Source organism: Alexandromys fortis, unplaced genomic scaffold (genome assembly GCF_014885135.2).
Source record: "Alexandromys fortis isolate MF-2015 unplaced genomic scaffold, M_Fortis_MF-2015_v1.1 scaffold_362, whole genome shotgun sequence".
Classification (NCBI taxonomy): domain Eukaryota; kingdom Metazoa; phylum Chordata; class Mammalia; order Rodentia; family Cricetidae; genus Alexandromys; species Alexandromys fortis.
The window spans coordinates 475,261-496,338 of NW_026068272.1; the positions used below are offsets into that span (position 1 = coordinate 475,261).

General features: G+C 39.9%; 1 protein-coding gene across 1 annotated transcript in view; it reads left to right on the forward strand.

Annotated features, from left to right (window-relative positions):
* Positions 1-21,078, forward strand: part of Babam2 (BRISC and BRCA1 A complex member 2) — a 313,631-nt gene that overhangs the window by 169,471 nt on the left and 123,082 nt on the right. The gene's annotated exons all lie outside the window — the stretch shown is intronic.

Consider the following 21,078-nt stretch of genomic DNA (forward strand, 5'->3'; position numbering starts at 1 on the left):
GAGTCGCCATGATGCTCCCACTCCAGACAGACGCAGGTTAAGATCCTCTCTGGTAAGCCAGCTCATGGGCTACACAGAATATTAGAAATGGGTTAGAACAATATGTAAGAGCTAGCCAATAAGAAACTGGACCTAGCCAGGCCAGGCAGTGTTTGAAAGAATACAGTTTCCGTGTAATTATTTCTGGGTATAAACTAGCCATGCGGGCGGCCGGGTGCCAGGGATGCAGCCCCGCCGCTCCTAATTCAACATATTTGGAAAATATATATAAAATCTCCATTTGCTCTGCCTAGTTTTGCCTAAGAAGCCTAGTGCCATGAAATCTGAATTATTGCAAGAAAATATGCTTCAGAGACATCCTTGAAAAGAAATCCACCAGTCTATTTAATAATTAAATTATGATATGAGTTGGGGATTGTACTTGAGGCACCCACACACATATGCGCACAAACACTGTTAAATACAATGAATGAGGTCATGGCTCCTCAGTCATAGCAGCAATTCAACAAATTAAAAATCTGTTTATTCTTTAGTATATTGTTTTGGAATGTTATTTCGAAGATGTGTATCTGAAGCTTCTAATACTCTTCTTGTAAACATTTATCAGTAAGAAGTATATTAGTTATTTATTGGTAAACTATGCTTAATTGATAGCTTCCTGACTTAATACGTAAGCATTCATCACAACCCAGTTGTTCTGGGGTTAGCTGCCAGGTTCCATGTGGCCCTGTGATGTGGCTGCAGTCAGTTGTAGCGACAGGCACTTTAGTCATTTGAAGGATTTTAGGATGAGGGACCCGTTCTCAGGATGTCTTATGTCAGTAAGTCTTATGGTTGTTGACAGGAAGCCCAGTCACATGGACTTCTTCATCATCTGCTTGATTCTTTTAAAAAATGGCACCTGATTTTCTCCAGAGCAGGCAAGGAGAAGAAAGCAGAGAGGAAAGGCAGGGAGCAGGAGAGGAAAGAAGAGAGGAAAGCCACATCATGGCCTTTAATGGACTCACATCTGGAATCATACGCTGTTGCTCCCTCCTGTTCACTTCATAAATCTTCAGTCCAGCCCACACTTAAGAGGAATGGAGTTTGCCCCCTTATTATTCAGGGGAAAGTGTCAAAGAGCCCATGGATTTATTTTAAACTCCATAGGCATGAAGTAGGTGAGTAACAGACACTGTGATCTAGACGTTTTTGAGCATCACCTTGTTCTTCAGCCACGTACGTCAGTTTTCTGTTCTAGCAAATACAGCAGAGCAATTAGTCTGGACAAATCCGCTATACTTTCGTCAGTTTTGTCTCTCAATCTGAGTACTCTATATTATGGGTTTCACCTGGTTCAAATCTCTCTTCTTATAAAACATGACCTTACATATTGGTTACTTCCAAGAAGAACAGAAGTGCAAGCAGAGTGGAACTGGGGAAGTTTGTGAAGTCATTGGGCCAAATTCTGTGGATGGAAACATGATGGTTGAATATGAAATGGCAATTAGAAGATACAGTAAGACATCATTTAAAGTTTTAAAGTAGTGGGAAGGTATAGTTGAAATGGAGCCTTAAGATTTATTTCAGTGGGGCGGCTGTGTACAGTGAAGGAACATAGGCTAAAGGAGACTGCAGAAGGCCAGGAGGGGAGTGAACACTCTTGCCTATTCCTTATTGGCTGTTCATAGACATGTGGTGTTTTTAGGAGTTCCAGCTCTTGTGGCAGGTTTGCTTGGATTCACTTTTGCACTTGCTTGCATTGTATCAGACTTCCCTGAATACATTACAGCCAAGATATTCCAAGAGCAAAGTCACTGACAGTCCAAGTCACTTAAGTAAAATGGAGTATCAATTTCATGTAACTAATTCCATTTTTCTCTAGATAAATCATCTCTTGATTATTTAGAATTTCTACTGCTGTTGAAATCATTAAATGTATCACATTGCTTAAGGAATATAATGGCATGGGAAGTCTACATGTTTTGTTCATGGTCAGTTTTTAAAAAGTATTGTAACCCTTAGTTGAGTTGAATTATCAGATTCAGAACCCTTAGAAGCAGAGGGCTTACTGAATTTATTTAGTAAACTTTTTCTTTTAAAAATATAAATGAATATCTGCTTGTATTTATCTATGTATATATACATACACATATATACATATATATGACTTAATAAAAATGTAGATGAGTTCTTATTTGAGTAGGTGAGTGAACCCATCTTTTTTCTGCAATGTCTGTTTTTTTTTTTAACAAAAATTTATGGTTCACAATTTTAGTAATTAAAATCTTAAATGTAAGGGTAACATAAAAATATTCTAGAACTCACTTTATTTTCACCTAGTGCATGTATTTTGCTTAGTGGGATGAGACTAGACTAATAAAAGACTAGAAACAGACTTCTGATTATGTAATACCCTGCAATTATTTCTATGACTATTGCATTCCAATCTTCTTATGTAATATTTACAATGTACATGTGTAGCAAGGGCACAGAATACAAGTTCTAACAATCTCAGTCATAAATCAGAACCAAGTCACGCAATGTAACATTTGTGAAGTACTTTGACTGATGCAAACAACCTTTGTTAAGAATATATAAAATTCTGAGTTACAGCATTGTGGTAGATACTAGGTTTAAAATTCTAAACCCCAACTGCTTCCACCCAGTAACTAAAGTCACTTTGGTATTGGACTGGTTGTGAACATGGTGAAAACCTTTTTCCTTTTGAAAAAAGGGTTTTAAATATTGTAAGGGTGTGATGTGAATTGCAGCAGATTATAGCTACAAAAGATCTATGATTCAGCCTGAAAACATAACCTATGGAAAATCATCAACTCTGCAGAGTGAGCTCTGCCAGATGACAGATCGAAGGAAAACCTGCCAGTGAAAGAGAGAATGCTACGAGGAAAAGAGTCCCGTTGACTCGCAACATATGGCCCCGGCACTGACATAGCTTGTAGTGTTTAGTGAATAGCAACTCAAAATAGCTAGGTTGATAAAAATCTAAAAAAATGAGTTCATGAATTTAAGATATTCTGCTCTAATTATTTCACTTTTCGTTCGGAAGATGCTCTAATGCAGACCAAATGTCTAGGTGTCAATCTCCACTCCTAGATGTTGGGGTGTTCTTGAACCTAGGGCCTTTTGCATGCTTGACATTCTACCACTGAGCCACATCTCCAGTCTGAAAAGGTACATATTTATTTTATTTTCTCTTTCAGGGTAACAGAGGTGTCTTACAAACTGAAGATAACAACAAGAATCTATATAAAGCCATGACCTTCTGATATGTTTCTAGGTGACTTTGAAGTGCCATGGGTCAAAATATTATATATATGAAGTTAAGCATAGAAGTTTAGGCAGAAAAGGAATGGATTCATAGAGGCTCTCTAGAGAGCTTGGAATTCTATTAAGATTGTTCAGCCATCAATGAGAATTGTGCTGAGTTAGAGCAAGGTTGGTCAACAGAAAGATGGACTGTCTGGTGATTGCAAACAGTGGATAATGATGTCGCTCAGTGAGTCTCCATTCCAGCTAAGCTGTGCCTACTTGTGCGTCTTAGTTCCCTGACTGAAACAAACAAAAAACTCCAGGCTCTAGCCTGGTGGTGGTGGTGCACACCTTTAATTTCAGCACTCAGGAGGCAGAGGCAGGAGGACCTCTGAGTTCGAGGCCAGCCTGGTCTAAAGAGTGAGTTCCAGGACACATAGGGCTAATCCTGTCTCCAAAAACAACAACAAAATACAAAGAAACAAAGAACTGAGGCTCTAGCTACCATTTTTTTTAAAGGTAGCTCTGAAGATGAACTGACTTAGGACATGTCAGTAATTAACTCAGTGGCATTCATAGGAATTTCCTTGTTACAAAATTGTTACAAAATTCCTTCTTAAGATCAGATAAATATTTACTAATTGTACTTATAAATTACTGTGAGTTACATAGCAAATCTAAGCCTAGCTGTTACATGAATTAACTTAGGCCTACTCTTCCACACAGCACCAAGTAGTTTTATTAATTAAATCTACCCGTTATTTATTTTTTTCCATTCTAGCTTTTCTTGCTTACCATCAGAACAAAATGTTGTTTTATAGGTGAAGCTTGTTGATTTCATTTTCAAGTTACACTTAACGAATTATGAAGTATCGCTTTTTGTAAGCTATCCTTTAAAAAAAGTTGGCAATCACATTGTCCTGGGTGAGAGGTCAGGTTTATAGTCAGGACAGCTGTGTTCCAACTGTATCTCTATCAATTACTGTGTGATCTGAGCGAATCACTCCAAGCTTGTAAGCCTGAAATTCTTAATTATAAACGGAACAATAAAATTTTCCCTAAATGTTCCCTTGCTAGAGAGTTCTCTTGCTGACTTTATGCACACATTTAAACCACCACCATCTTCACCTTCTGTCTCCACAAAGTAAACCACCTTATTAGGAGGAAAACTGACATTATTTTCATCTCCCCAGTGATATCCTCATCTATGTTGAAGGCTTTCAGACTGTTTTATATTGACAAATGCTTGATTCTTTTGTTTACTCTTGTTTTTTCAAGATCATAAATTGATCTATCATGTGTTAGAGTTGATTGATTAATTTTTATATATTTAAATTTATTTTGGATTTATGACTTTAAACATACTTGGTGGATATCTAGCTATTATGATCTAGCCTTATTGGAATTCATAGTTTTTTATTTGACCAACTCTAGCCTCCTGAAATTAGAACATAAGACAGTCAATAAATCCTTCCTCCCTCCCTCCCTCCCTCCCTCCCTCCCTCCCTCCCTCCCTCCCTCTCTCCCTCCCTCTCTCCCTTCCTTCCTTCCTCTGTTCTTTCCTCCCTTCCTCCCTCCCTTCCTTTCTCTACTCCTTCTTCTTGTTTTGTGTGTGGGCACATATGTGTTTATGGGTACACATGCACATATGCTTAAAATAATTATAGGATTTTAAAATACACACAAAAGGCAGAAAGACTATTGTATCATCTTGTAACCTAGGTCAAGTAATTATCACAAGCCTAATTGATTTTACTTCTACCTTCTCCTCCTTATCCTACAGATTGGATTAATTTGAGTCAAACTTTATGGATTACATAATTTCACCTGTAAATACTTTAGCTAGTATTAGTTTTTCTTATTGTAGGAAGAAGGGCACTTGTTGGTTTCCAGCTGCCTGGCTAGCCTAGACCTGATATAATCACACAGAAACTGTATTAACTAAATCACTGTTTGGCCCATTAGCACTAGCTGCTGCTGCTGCTGCTGCTGCTGCTGCTGCTGCTGCTGCTGCTGCTGCTGCTGCTGCTGCTGCTGCTGCTGCTGCTGCTGCTGCTGCTGCTGCTGCTGCTGCTGCTGCTGCTGCTGCTGCTGCTGCTGCTGCTGCTGCTGCTGCTGCTGCTGCTGCTGCTGCTGCTGCTGCTGCTGCTGCTGCTGCTGCTGCTGCTGCTGCTGCTGCTGCTGCTGCTGCTGCTGCTGCTGCTGCTGCTGCTGCTGCTGCTGCTGCTGCTGCTGCTGCTGCTGCTGCTGCTGCTGCTGCTGCTGCTGCTGCTGCTGCTGCTGCTGCTGCTGCTGCTGCTGCTGCTGCTGCTGCTGCTGCTGCTGCTGCTGCTGCTGCTGCTGCTGCTGCTGCTGCTGCTGCTGCTGCTGCTGCTGCTGCTGCTGCTGCTGCTGCTGCTGCTGCTGCTGCTGCTGCTGCTGCTGCTGCTGCTGCTGCTGCTGCTGCTGCTGCTGCTGCTGCTGCTGCTGCTGCTGCTGCTGCTGCTGCTGCTGCTGCTGCTGCTGCTGCTGCTGCTGCTGCTGCTGCTTCTTCTTCTTCTTCTTCTTCTTCTTCTTCTTCTTCTTCTTCTTCTTCTTCTTCTTCTTCTTCTTCTTCTTCTTCTTCTTCTTCTTCTTCTTCTTTTTTTTTTGGTTTTTCGAGACAGGGTTTCTCTGTAGCTTTTGGTGCAGGTCCTGGAACTAGCTCTTGTAGACCAGGCTGGCCTCGAACTCATAGAGATCCGTCTGCCTCTGCCTCCCGAGTGCTGGGATTAAAGGCGTGCGCCACCACCGCCTGGCTAGCACTAGCTTCTTATTGGCTAACTCTTACATCTTAATTTAATCCATTTCCATTAATCTGTGTATTGTCACATGGCTGTGGCTTACCGGCTAAAGTTCCCAGCGTCTATCTCTGTTACATGGCTTCTCTCTGACTCTGCCTTTTTTTTCTCCCAGCATACAGTTCAGCTTTCCCTGCCTACTTCTGTTCTTCTCTGTCATAGGCTCAAAGCAGTTCTTTATTCGTTAACCAATAAAAGCAACACATAGACAGAAGAACCTCCCATACCATCTTCTATTTACCTCTGAGGTTAAGTCTATGATGATGCCACTAAGCATGTGGGAAATAAGCCCCTGGACTTTTGTTTTCATCCCTAGAGTAAGGGCTGGTCTAAAAACTCCTCAAAATTTCTTATATCAGTATTCATTCTGAACTTTTTTAAAATTAAAAATTAATCTTTTTATTTTTGTATATATATATGATCATTATGAAATGAAAAGCTCTAAAATAAATGTATGTAAAATGAAAAGGGAAAAACTGCTACAGTTCCGCCTTCTCAAGAGGCCAGTGCTCATTACATGGTGTCTATTAATTCAGACTTTCTTGGTAATTTTATAGTATTTTGAGTTAAACCTATATTGTAGACATGCTTCATTCTTTAAAAAAGAAAAAAATAGCAGTATAAGTTTGTAGAGGATCTTGGATTCTGCTTAGTAAATTGCCATAATTTAACTAATGACTCATAGCGCTAGATATTAAGATTGATCCCTTTCTGTGGACTTTTTTGGTCTCTCTTTTTCATTCCTGATCTTCATGTATTTATTATTAGAGGCAAAGGAGGGTAAAGAGTGTGAATCAGTTAGATGAGGGAACAGTCATCTAAGCATAGAAGGGTTGTTGGCCTGCTCACTACAGAGACTGTGCATTGATTTCATGAATTTGGATTTTCAAACCTTTATTTAGGATGTAAAATATGATTGAGAATAGTAAACTTTATTTTTATTTCTAGTGTACATTTAACTTAGCATTACAAACTTCTGCCAACATTTTTGGTGGGGAGGAATGGAGGGTTTGTAAAAATATTTGGAGTAGCTTCCCTGGGTTTTGTCTATTGCAGTCACTGGTCTTTTCAGTTCAATACACTACCTTGAACTGTGAAGACTTTTCAGGTTTCTGAGTCTTAAGCCAGTGTTTCCTTGCATACACACATGCACATATATTTATAGACACAAATAATAGACTCACATACTGTGCATATGTGTTACTGGGGCTCAAATCTTGGCCCTTTCCCATAAAAAGCAGGCCTTCTACTAAACTATAACCCCCCAGCCACATACCCTGTTTTTTGTACAATGTATGAAAATAAGTACAAATATGACCAATATAAGTACTAATAAGTGAGCCGCTTATCCTCGGTCCCAACTAAAGCCCAGTCTAGTAGAATATGTTGTCTCGATATTTAAGAGCACAGAGGCAGCTTTTTTGTTTTGTTTTAAAATACAGATTAACTAGGCCTTCAGGCTTCTAACAGATAGTAATAGAGCTGTACATGTGGGGCCCCACCCCACTCCTGGAGTAAACATTGGCTCCCTAGTACATTACAGCATTCCCTTCTAGGCAAGGGAAATTTGTACTTAGGTAAGAAAAGATGAAAGTTAAAATTCAAATTATAGCCATTCTTAAAACAAAGTCCTCCATTTCTCCCTCCCTTCCCCACTATGTGTGTGTAAGGACAGTATTGTGTCTTTTTAAGTGGGTATGGTCTGCTTTTGTGCAATTTCTGTGCTTTGCAGTAGATATGGAGAATCTTCTTAACTAATCATCTGAATATAGTATACAATATTTTCTTTGTATATTTTAAAAGACATTGTAAGTAGACAGGTAGTTCAAATTGAGTGCTTGTAAGAATTCATGATTCTTGAAGTGATTACAGTTATTTTCATGTTATTTCACTAAGATCTAAACTTCCACATTATCTTGGGTATTTTTCTTGCATTATATACTTTTCTTTATATTGCCTACATTATATATTGTGATGGTTTGGCACATTTTTTGAAATAAAAAAATTTACCCTCATTTTTGTCAACAGTAATTTGTTTCAATAATTTAATATGCAGTTTGACTGAGATCATTCACATCACAAGTGACTGACTATATAACATTTTTATTGCTTTTTAAAGTTTTATTTATTCATTTGAGCAGAATGAATGCAGATTTATTAAGGAAAAGCGAGAAAGAACTCTTTAGAATAAGGGATTTCTAGGGAGGAATAACCAATTTTAAAAGAAACTTTTATTCCTTTTTTCTTTTCTCTCTCTCTTTCTTTTGGCTGTTGGGTTTAAATGAAGGTATGTCTGTCCCATGCACTCATCAGGGACAGACTCCAGGCTTTAAATATCCATGCATCGTCAAAACCTAATTTGGGTGATCAACAAACCTTTACCAGCTTGACATATTCTTTCATTAATTGGAAATTGGCAGTAGAAGTAAGTGACTTATGAATATCTCCCTGATGGTATTTTTATTCATTGTAAGAGACTAATCAGCCTTTAGATGTTGGAGACAAACACTAAAACCACACAGAGCTTTGCCTATTTATTGACAGTAGGATGGAATAATAATTAATAGGGAAGGAGAACCCAATTCCGGAGGTGCACGAATGATTGTTAGTATAGAGTACAAGCTGCTGTCTTTGATGTCACCTTACAGAATATTTAAGGAAATCTTTTTCTCTGTAAGGAGTAAAGTCTTAAGAGGAATGCTCATCTTTGTTTCTCTATGTTTTATGAATTCAGAATATTTTATAGAGCATGTGAGATGCTATTAAAACTGTACTACCTTTGTTTTTATTCTCCAGTGTAATTATCCTTGATTGCGGACTTCAGAGAGGCAGTGTATAAGGAGCTGTTGATTTTACACAAAAATTCATGTGACATTTGAGAATTGGTATTCTAAAAATAAAGTTTCCCTGTCTGTCTCTGTTTCTTTCTGTGTCTTCATGTCTGTGTCTATCTCTTTGTCTGTGTATGTGTCTGTGTGTGTGGACGTGTCTGTGTGTTTGTATGTGTCTGTGTGTGTATGTGTGTGTGTGTCTGTGTTTGTATGTGTCTGTGTGTGTATGTGTGTGTGTATGTGTCTGTGTGTGTGCATGCCTATGGAATGCCTGCCTGTGGAGGCTGGAAGAGTGTGTTGGGTCCCCTGAGCTGGAGTTACAGGTGATAGTGAGCCCCACCCAACATTAGAGCTTTGATCCTCTGGAAGTGTAGCAAGTGCTTTTAGCTAGGAAGCTACCTCTCCAACCCAAGGCTATATTTTTTTGAGATAATTTTAGCCTAAATGAATGTTATTTCAGATAAAGAATGAGATTTTTTTTGGAGGTGTAGGCCTGTTTTTGATTTTGAAGCATGACTCTTCCACATGGGTTTTTGTGAGCATCCAAAACTGTCCAGCATTAAAACAATACTAGATCATTTCTCTTGCATTCATTTACTAAACTCTCTCAGCCTCACTCCAGGCTGTGCCCAATAGATACACTTGAAAATACTATAAGCTATCTCATTTCCTTTCCTTAATTTTCTAGTGTGCCACTGTCTTGGGAAGATATAGTTTCATGTCTTGTTCAATATAGTTTTCATGAAATCTGTTACCATCAGGAGAAAGAAGTGTTCTTGGAGCAGAACCAAGAGTGGCTATTAGATTCCTAGCTTTAGTGACCAGGTTGATGGTGGTGCTTTTTGCTATGATATGAGAATAAAAATTGGTTTAGGTACAAGTTTGGGGTGAGGTGAACAGGTCCAGGGTTTGGCCAAAAGTTATCTTTTCTCCATATTCATTTGGAATGGGTTTTTACATATGCACATGTAGAGGTCTTGCAGATGAGACATGTAAATTGTGGAATTCAAGAGATAAGTTAGAAGCATTAACATGAAAAAATTACTTACAGAAATGCCCAACAACACCCTGGAGGGAGGTATGTAAAGAAGATCTGAGGACTCTTGAGATGTCAAGTCTAAGAGAAACAGTAAAAACCAGAGACTTGAAAGAATGCTTGGTCTAGTGGTAGAAATCACAGTGGCAGTAGTATCACCCATCCATCCATCCATCCATCCATCCATCCATCCATCCATCCAAGAGAAGAGGTATTCTAGGGGACACACTCAGCTATACCTAATGCTGCTGAGCACTGACAGGGAGGAAACCAAAACATAAAAAATCATGGTGGCTAGCTCATTCATTCATTCACTCATTCATTCATTCATTCGTTAGTTGTCTGAGAAATTGTTCTTAGTTGCATTTAACTTGTTTTCATGTAATTAAACAGAAATGTGTTTTTCAAGTAAGTTATGGAATATTGATCTCATTTCCTCTAGCAACTTATGTTCTATATTTAATATAGTGAAATTTGCAGAGGAAAAGATGTCAACAAGAATAATTTATTTTTAAAAAATAACTTCAAATGTGCCAGTTTCTTCAGAATAGAAGTTTCAGGGTGATGGATACTTGGGTACCATGGCAGTCAGGGGCTCCCCAGACACATCTACGTATTTAGTGTTGCATACTAGGTGGGTTGCTATGCATGGCAGTGTCTTGGCTGTTTCACCTGGGGGCAGGGACCAAATACAAACTGCAACATATTTCTAGAGAAAACCTTTGGGACTAGATGACTCCAGTGAATTTGTTTTTGTTTTAATATAAGTGAATAAGAGTTACAGAGAAAAAAATTAAAGCTCTTCCTTCATTAGGAAATGAAGCGTACTATAGAGAAATTTTATGCTTAATGAATTTCATTGTTTTATAGATTTAAATGTTATTGTAACCAAACATTACAATATTGATGAAGTGTGACCATCAAATAGTTTTTAAATAAATTTTGAACATGAAGCCTTCGCTGTTTCCTCCTTTTTTGTGTGCACATGTTCATGTGTGGGTGTGCACAGATGTGTGTGGGACATGTGTACGCTGAGGCTAGAGGTCAGCATCAACGTGTCAGCTTCTTTCTGAGATGGGGTCTCTCTAAACCTAGAATGTGCTGATCCAGTGAGGCTGGCTAGCCAGCACGCCTAGGAATTTTCCCGCCCCTGCCTCCCCAGTTCTGGGATTGCGGTCGCTCACCATCACACCTGGCTCCTTTCCCTGGGTGCTGGGCATCTGAGCTCAGACCCTCACATTTGCATAGCGAGCACTTTACCAACTGAGACATTGTCCCAGCCCCTTCATAATTCTTTCCATGGGAAATTTCAAGTCTGATTATATTATTGGGAGCCAGAAGTTTTATTAAGGAATATAATTCTCTGTAAATGTAAGCACTACCTTTAATTTGAAGTAAGTGTGGGTTGATTCTATTTTATTGATTGGAAACTCGTGAGGCCATTAGAAGGTCGAATGTTTGTCTTTTCACATGGAACTTTTTTGAAGAAGGCAGGGTTATGTTACTTTTATTGCTAGTATTAGTAATCAAAGTTATTTTATATGACTCATGTTATCTAAAAATCAATTACAAATCTTGGTTTGTAGTTAACTGTCATATATTCCTATATATTTGATATTCATTATTTCACATAGTAACTGACTTCTTAAACCATATGGCTCGTTATTTAAGAAACCTTTTGGCCCCTAATCCTCCCATGTGGGGGAAATTAGGAAAACTCCTTATATAAAGTTCATAATCATTTGTAAATGCAGATTTGGGGATTAGACTTTTCTAAGTAGTTTAAATTGGATGGCCTTTAGCACATTTGGTATAATATTGGAAGTTAAGAAATCAGACTCCAGCCTTGTCTATAATTCCAGAAACGAGCAGTTATAATCTCCAAAGGTTCAGCCTTAAAATTTTATGATACTCGCTTTAAAAATTAGGGTGCTTGGGGGATGGCTCAGTGGTGAAAAGCACTGGCTGCTCTTCCAGAGTTTGGCTGATTCCCAGCACCCATCCACATGGTGGCTCACAACTGTCTGTAACTCCATTTTCAGGGGATCTGATTCTCTCCATGGGTACACAGCATACACGCTGGAAAAACACCACATACATAAAATAAAATGAACAAAAATAATGCCTTCACCTAGCAGTTGAGGAAAAGTATTCATGGCCTGTGTATCACTAAATGATAACACCAGTTAGACTCTTTGCACGAAATGGAAGACTCCATAGACCACATGCCTTAGTGAGGAAAAGGTCTCAGATATAATGAGACAGAGGAAAAGTCCTGCCAGTCAGATGATGGCTTTTTGTGATGATGGTTATTGAACAGCAAGCAAATTTACAAACTTATCATGTAAGAACAGATTTGTGCCTTAGGTAGGAAGTGTGCCATGGACCATACTGTTAGGGGTGTGGCCCAAATATCTGAAAGTAAAAAAAAAATATATTTTTTTGAAAATCCAATTAAAATTACCTTCTCATTCTCATTTTAGGCAACCTTCTGCAAACATATTAATTTTATTATTTCCATGAACTCCCTGTTTGATTATTCAGTGGCCTGGTTCAGTAAGCAGTTGTCGACTCTGTCTTCCCTGGAGATATACACTGAGAGCATATAAGGCATTTTCCCTCTTTAAACAGTGTGCAGTTGGGAAGTCTTGTGTTAATATTGTGAGCACAATTGTCTGAGAACACGAAGAACCTTCATCTGGATCTTTCATAACCATAAAAGGCAATGTGTCATGCTTTCCTGTTTTGCATGGATGAGGAGGGAGTAAAAACACCAAAAGAATTTTTATTGCATCGAAATATTTCCGTCCTTGCAGTTGGTGAAGCAACAATGAGCCTGTGAAGCAGCCCTTCCTATAGCAGGGGACAGGAGGCAGCAAAATGGAGTGAGTCTCACAGACTCACACAGGCTGGTCACAGAGCTCCGCTTGCTTCTGTGGGGTAGCCTGCATGTGTGTATCGGCCAGGGCAGGGTACCTCCTGGCTCTCCTCCTCACAGCCTCCGAGAGAGGCCGGCAAGCAAGCGGCTTCTCCTCTACAAGAGGAGTGTCTCTGGGTCTGTCATCTGGGTATAGAGGCTGGAGTCACCTCATCTAATTCCTGATCCCTGATGGAGACCAGACAAGCGTCTTTGCTATGGAGAAGGTGCTTTCAGGGAGGAACGTTAACTCACCACTGCAGATTGTCTTAGTGGATCGAGAGCTCTTTCCATTGAAGCCCATTACCACCATGGAAGATTAATATGCCCAAACTATCAATTGAGGAAGACTTAAATAGTTATCACACCCAACATATCTTAGGCACCCGGCTTCCCACTGGCATAATTTGTATTGGACCTCTCTCATAGTTCTTAATGCTGGGCCTGTCTCCCTTCTTTGTCTGAGCCTGGAGTGGTGGTGTACCCTATAATCCTAGCTCTTGGGGGATGGAGGCAGAAGAATCAGAGGTTGAAATCTAGTCCAGGCTATTTGACACACTCACACTCTCTCTCCATGTCTCTGCGTCATGTCTTGTCTGTGTCTGTCTCCCTCTCTGTGTGTCTCTGTCTCTGTGTATGTGTGTATATGTATGCTCGTTTTTATTTAAGTTAAACAGAACATTTTTCACCCAAACTAGAGGATATCCATGATTGTTTTAGTATGTTTCAGACCCATTATCTCCCAGAAGACCAAACCCAACTCATTGTCTGAATAAGGAAATGACCTAGCAGCCTAAAAAGCGCAGGGATGTTTTATCAAATGTTCTAAAGATATTTTTATTTGTAATAATCAATAATAGTAACAAAACTGATCCAGTTTAAAGTTGTATGTATTCTTTGCAGGTGAGGAAACACTGAGACAAAATAATAGATGCCCCAGAGTTCATGGTGTGATGTTTTTGTGTTTCTGTTGAGGAAAACAAAACAGGCCATTCACCAAGTTGTCAGTAACTTGAAAATCAAGCGCAGTCGTGTTTTTAGCATGTTGTATTTTTCACCTTGAAGCCGCAAGTGTGGCATTTCCAGGAAGACATAGTTGCATTCTTATCAATGCAAGTAAATGTGGGGCGATTCTCCTCTGATGTGGCTGAGAATTGACATCACATAGCTTTAAAAGAAATGATTTATGATTTAAAAATAAAAACAGACATAATAGAAGAGGGCATACTTGATGTCATCTGAATTCTGCTAGTGGTTGAGAACAGGAAAGATACTGGGTTACAGAGCAGGGTGTCACTGCCACAGGCTTTGGGCAGGTTGCTTCTTTCTGTCCTTCTGTCTTACTTGAAATGAATGTAACACCTAGGTCACAGTGTATCTGTGAGGATGAGTGATGATAAATCTCCAGATGACAATAGTTGATGCACTTTATGGTGGTTATGCTTTTTGACATTTTAGAATAAAGGATTTTAGGGTATTTTACTGGTTAATTCTGTTCTTGAGCAATCCAGTCTACACAATATTCACTAGAAATAGTGTGTGTTCTCCATTTAGAGATATATTCTGTAACTGTCTCCTTGATTCCCCCTGCTCCTTCTGTAGATCCGCACTCTTGTCCTACGTGGAAACTGGCCTCACCTTCTCTCGCTTTTCCTGACTCACTGTGAAAACATGGTCCCATGTCTACATGTGCCACGCATTTCTAGTAGTCATTGCTGCTTCTGTCAACCCCGGACTTGTTTTCATTTTGTGTGTGACCTCAGTAACTGGGTCCTAATTTCTCCCTGCCCTCTGCCATCCTCCTCACTAGCTCTTGGCACATACAGTGGTGGCTCACTGTTGCTCTGGATTGCTGGTTTCTCCACCACCCTCTCGGCCCCTCCCCTTCCATTTCAGCTGGTCCTTGTACTTCACCCCTCCTGTTTCTGGAGTCCCAGCACTCTCTCTCCTTCTCTGCTTACTAAGTCCTAAGCCACTGTCTCTTCCACACTTCCATACCTCGATTTGGTTCTGGGTCTTAACATATCACCACTGATTGTCTGCTTAGTCTTATCACAAAGATCTGCTACCTCAGCCCCAGCTCCATCACCCTCCTAGCTGTACATTTTGTCTACTGTCATTGGCACTACATGCTTGCCCTTTTCTGTAGTCTGATGGTTGAACATGAGAAGAAAACCCCAGAGCCATACTAATTTGGTCCCCTAAAATTTGTGGTTCTGATTTGGGACTCTTATTATGACTGGACTTTTAAAAAAAATGATTCTTTAGCACATTTTCTTCAGTTACTATTAAATCCTTTCTATTCTCCCTGTATCTCCAGTTCTAACTGGAACTCACTGTCCCTTTCTCTTGGGACACTCTCACTGCACTGACATGATGGACGGAAGCTCTTTGCGGCTGTGTGTGCTCATTGTCCCTGTAAGGTTGACGAGCAGAGTGTTGCACAGTTGCATTGTTTCTGTGAGGTGTGGTTTAAAGCAACAAGACTTATACCTGTCTTTGTCCCAATTTTAGAAAGTAGCCATCTTTGAAATAAATGTGGTCTTTTCTTTTGCATGCCTGCATTTGATCATTCAGCGATTTGCATTTATTGAATATGGTGTATTAGAAAAGCAGTGACGACAATTAGAAAGAGAACAGCAAAACCACCTCCACAGCCCATGCCATGAACAGGTAATGAAGGCAACAGAAGTACTTAAACTGAGTAAAGCTCCTGTGTTTATGTTCATTTGGTTTGGAAACAAGTCCTTACCATACAGTTTGGCTGTCCTGGAACTCACTATGTAGACCCGCCCGACTGGTCTCAAACTTGTGCCAATCTTCTTGCCTCGGCCTTCTGAGTGCTGGTATTGTAGATATGTGTCTTCATGCTTGGCATAAAAACTTCATTCTTATGCACTTGTGTCCAACTATGAATTTGGTTGCTTTAATGGTACCATGCCCTTTCTTATGATGTAAGATGTGACATTTGGATAACATGACTTTGCTTCCAGGCTGTTGCCACTGTTTGTGCACGTGGGTATTAGACACGCAAGAGCAACTCTGCAGGCCTTTTTCATTTTGTAAAGGATATGTAAAGGGAGAAAGTATTGGGGTAGTGATTTCAGAGGACTGTCAGGCCAGCATTGCAAGGGGGAGATGCTGTTTTGGTGAGGTAGAGAGCAAAAGATATCTCAGATTGTGAGTAGCAATTTCTGCTAGAACAGCCTGTGAAAAGACAGATAGGGTATTCTCTAAGGGAAAAATGATATGTCACCCATCCTTGAGAATAGAATTTGCTCATCATTGTGTGTGTGTGTGTGTAACTGTATTTTGCTTGTTTATTTGAGCTAGGGTCTCATTATGTAGCCCATGATGGCTTGAATTACGTTTGAAATAGAATCTGTCGTGTGTTTCTTTTCGTTTTATCTACAATTTTGAAATTAAGTCAATGTGGAAGGGAATGTTTCTCACCAAGGTGTACCCTGGTGTCTTGATTTGAGGTGGTTTTCTGCAGAGGAAGTTGTGATGCCTTGTAAGTGGGCTATTCACATTGCAGCCTTTTGTTGGGGAAAGTAATCCTAGAGCTTTGATCCACTGAAGGGACTCAGGCAGTCATGCGGTGGACCCAGACAGATCTGAGCCAGCAACTTAGAGTCCATAGTCAAAGAACATTTGGCTGGGGCTCTTCCTCCTTCCTATAGTCTCTTAGAAAACCATATAAAGAGATGAACTTAAGGCAACAGTACATGTCCCCAATTTTGACACTCTCCCAGTCTCATCTGAAGAATTTATCTTAAAAGACAGCCTGTATATCCAGGCGCTCCCAGTTTCCTTTTATATAGCATACTATTAGCAGCAAATGAAACTAATCTCTTCTTTATTGGGGCTTTAAAGACACAGAAAGAAGATGGCCCTTGGAGAACGAACGTTAAAGCACAAAAACAATAGCGGGAAGGCTTTAGTAATCTAATTATACAGCTTTAGAGTTTTCTATTTTGCACATTTCCTAACTTGAATACTCTTTGAAATGCCATTTTGTGTCAAATATGACAGGTGATGTCATAAACAACCAATTTCAGGTTGGGATGACAGCATATTACTTGTGTTTTGTTAACAAATACATGGATGTAAATTGGTTTAAAGTGCATATTAATCTTTATTGGGCAAAGAGATAAATATTTTGCCCCTGTTAATGTTTAACTCCAGGAGCAGTAAATCTGTTAAGCCCACAGAAACATGAAGTCATTGCACAATGAGGCAGTACATTATAAATGGGTTCTGCAGAAGTGATTTATGCATCAGACTTTTATGGCACTGAATTTCAAAACCTCATAAAAAGTCACTTTAGAGAAATGTCATGCTGACCTGTGTGCGAGAGGTAAAAGCTGTCTGTGTGCTCACTCCCATTCCAACTGGAGTTTCAGTTACAGATGCATTTGAAGACTTGTGCACCGCAGATAGCTGGCGCTTGTTAACTCAGTGAATATGTAATATACATGTGGACTTATCTATTAATGACCTTTCTAAACTTTGAATTTTTTTTTTGCCCCACATGACATAGTTTATTTCTCCCGTGTCACTGATCCTTCTTATTGTACAGTTGCAAAAACATTAGTGTGTCTAGGTCATTGTCTCACAATAGTTACAAACTTAATGTATTTAGTTTAAAAACTCATAGCAAAGCATCTTTAATATATGGCTGTTTTAATATTTTGGCATCTCCTACACATTGACTTATCACAGAAGATTTTGTCTTTATTTTACTTTAAATGAAGTACTGTTTTCAGAGATGATTTCCTTAAATCCATCTGCACTGAAAGAATGTAATTAATCTGACATTTTGTAAAGGTTTCATTGAATTATATTCTTGTCTTATGCTGCACAGGGGTAAGTACTGATAACTGTTCAGCTAAGATTAGCTTTAGGATGTGTTAAGGAAAAAGATAACAGTACATATTTTATGATCAATATATTTTAATTAGTCAATTTTCAGATGAACTTGTCCATCTGTAACTCATAGTCAGGATATGCCCAAGTACAAATAATATAATTCAGATGAATAGAAGACTTTTGAATATATCTGTGAGAAGCTTGTAGCCAAGAACATGTTGATGTGTGTGTGACCTACTATGTCAACATACTCCACAGTCCTCAGGGCCAAGGGAAGCTTGACTTGGACTTTAAAAAAAACAAATAATTCCTCTTTTAAGCTTTTTCTTTCTGACTAAAGTAATTTTGTTATCATTTGTTTATTAGCCACAATGACTTAATTTAGACTCCAAAGTAAACATGTCTCTTTCTTGGGAAAATTTACAATTTTTACTTTGCAGATGGCCGAGCTCATGAGTAAATACTTGTTTAGGGCATGTGGACACCTGTTTCAACGTTTAAAAAATGGATGAAGTCTACCATGGCAGATCGCTGCTTTATGGGCAATCGAAGTGCACGTTTGCCCAAAGGGAAGAAATGTGTTGAAATTTGCTTTCCAGGGCTTTCTCTCCTTCCTCGCCCCATGATTCTGTTATTAACTGCTCAGTGAACCCTGATTGCTCTTTGGGCTGACGAGGGAGGGGGACTTGATTGCGGGAGGGGGAGGGAAAGGGAAGGCAGCGGTGGGGAAGAGACAGAAATCTTTAATAAATAAATAAATAAATAAATTAAAAAAAAAGACAAAAAAAACCTTCACTTTGAAACAACAATGGAGGAACTTATTTAAGATGCATTTCCCTTTCCTCAAGTTAATCATTTCAGAAGTGCTTCAGGCCAGCATGAGCTGCCCCCGGAATCTCCAGTGTCTCTTCTTGACTCCAGTGGTTTCTTCTCGTAGTGTCTTTTGTCTTCAAAACCTATCTCTGCCATCCACTCATTTGCTTTCTAACAGGAAAAGGAAAAAGAAATGTTTGCCTTTGTTGAGTTTTTCTCTCATTCGCCTCCATACTTTAGCAACTTCCTGATCTTTTTGTGCCAAGAATACAAAAATAATTTTCAAAAACTTTTCAAATGCATGTTTATGATGTGTGTGTGAGTGCATGCCACTGTAGAAGCCAGAGGACAACCTTGGGCATTAGTCCTTGCCTTCTGCCTTGTTCGAGACACAGTCTGTCTTTGGCATTCATCTCTGCATACATTACGCTAGATGCCTCATGAGATTCTCCAGGTTCTTGATGCAGGAATGCTGGGATTACAGTATGTTCTTCAGTGCCCCTCGCAGGGATCCTGGGGATTTGAACTCGCATCCTTGTATGTGTGAAATAAACATTTTAACCCCTAAGTAATTTCTCTATCCCACAAAAATAATTCTAATGTCAATTTATTGATAGAGACGCTGATAATGGAGATTTTAACTATGAAAAGACCAGGCAAGGAGCTGCCTTGTTTTTTAAGAAATTCTCAAATGTCCATCAGTAGGCCTTTTCTGGTATCATGCTTGTGGTTGGAGTTGTTTCATCTTTAAAACACACACACACACACACACACACACACACACACACACACGGTAAGCATTGGGGATAAAAGAAAGGGAGGGAGAGAGGGAGGAAAAGCAAGCTGTTTTCACTGACTTGCCATAGGTTACAGAGCAAACAGCCATCCCCCAATCTGGACAGGGACAGAGACTTTCAGTGAGTCTCAGTGAGACTCAGAACAAGCATTTGTTCATGGAAGCCAGATGCTTTTTTTTTCTTTTGAGACAGTGTTTCTCTGGGTAACATTCTTAGTTGTCTTGGAACTCTCTTTGTATACCAGGCTAGCCTTGAACTCACAGATATCCGCCTATCTCCCACGTGCTGGGCTAAAGGCCTGTGCTACCATGCCTGGCATCTGGATGCTTTTAGGAAGGCCAGCTAGAGATCTGGGTGAATTGCTGCAAGTGGGGGGTAAGAAGTTTCTAGACCTGCATACGCAGCAGCAGCTTTTTACCCCTCTGCTCAACACTGCCTGTGATGTCACCTTCCACAGAACCGAGTGTGTCTGGTCTGGCCATCAGAGGCATTCTCAGGGTGAGCTTTTCTTCTCATCAATAATGCTTTCTGAAGTTACTCTGTTACCTTTGCCCGAGGCTGCCATCACAACATACTGTTAGCTGAAAATAACCTCTGACCAGAAAGAATATGCAGTAGGAATCTGGGCATTGTGTGTCTGCATACAGACAGCGGAAGAAAGTATGACTCATATTTAAGCTAGAGATTGTGGGTGATGTTTTCTATTTGTATTTTCTACACTGCTGAGGAAAAAAAAGTATTTAAGACAATTCTCGAAACAGAACTGTATTCTTGTAATTAATCATCAGGAAGTAAAAAGTTTTCCTCTTTTCGGCAGCTCCTTCTCATGTAGATGTTTAGAATCAATCCTAAATACTCTCCTGCCACTCGGCACAGCTCTGCACAGCCACACTCTGGTCAGCATGCTCTGCTAACCTCAGGGCTCAGTGTGGATCCTCTTTGGGGCTGCAGGTGTGGTTAAGGTGGTTCTTGGAATTTTGTTCTGTTGTTCTCCCAGGCAAGGAGGCTTTTGTGGGACAGGGTGGAAGTTTAATCCTCAGGAAATTCTGAGGTGCTCTTAGTCAATGGAACTCAATTCTGAGGAACTTGAAAAACTCCACTGTGTTGCTACACCCATACCAGTTAAATTCTAGTGTCTGGGGACAGGCCCCAACAGCTATAGTTTTTAAAGCTCTCTAGAAATTTCAATATTCAGTGAGGTTGCAAGACCTTATGCTAAAAGAACTGCTTTGAGCTTCAGGGCCAACCTGGAAAAGAAATTCTGTCCCCACTATTATTTCAATACTTATTTTGGGGGATTTGGGAGTAAATAAAGGCCTTGTGCAGCTTATGTGCAAATGCACGTGTGTAAGCAAGCACACATGTGCATACACCCACCTGCCTTGCTGTGACAATTTTGAATGCTCAGAGGAAAGGCATCTTCTCTTGTTTTATATGTATTCTATGCCTGGAGCAGTGCCTGTCCCATAACTTATCAAGAAGTAAAATTACTGTTCATGTTGTTTCCCCAATGGTATTGAAAATGGACAATGACTGCTAAGTGATCGTGCCATTATTTTACATTTCTTGATTTTGGAAATTTTGTATTTATTTATTTATTTATTTATTATTGAAAGAAAAATTTCTGCCTCCTTCCAGCCACTCATTTCCCTCCCCCTCCCCCCCCCCCCCCCCCCCCCCCCCCCCCCCCCCCCCCCCCCCCCCCCCCCCCCCCCCCCCCCCCCCCCCCCCCCCCCCCCCC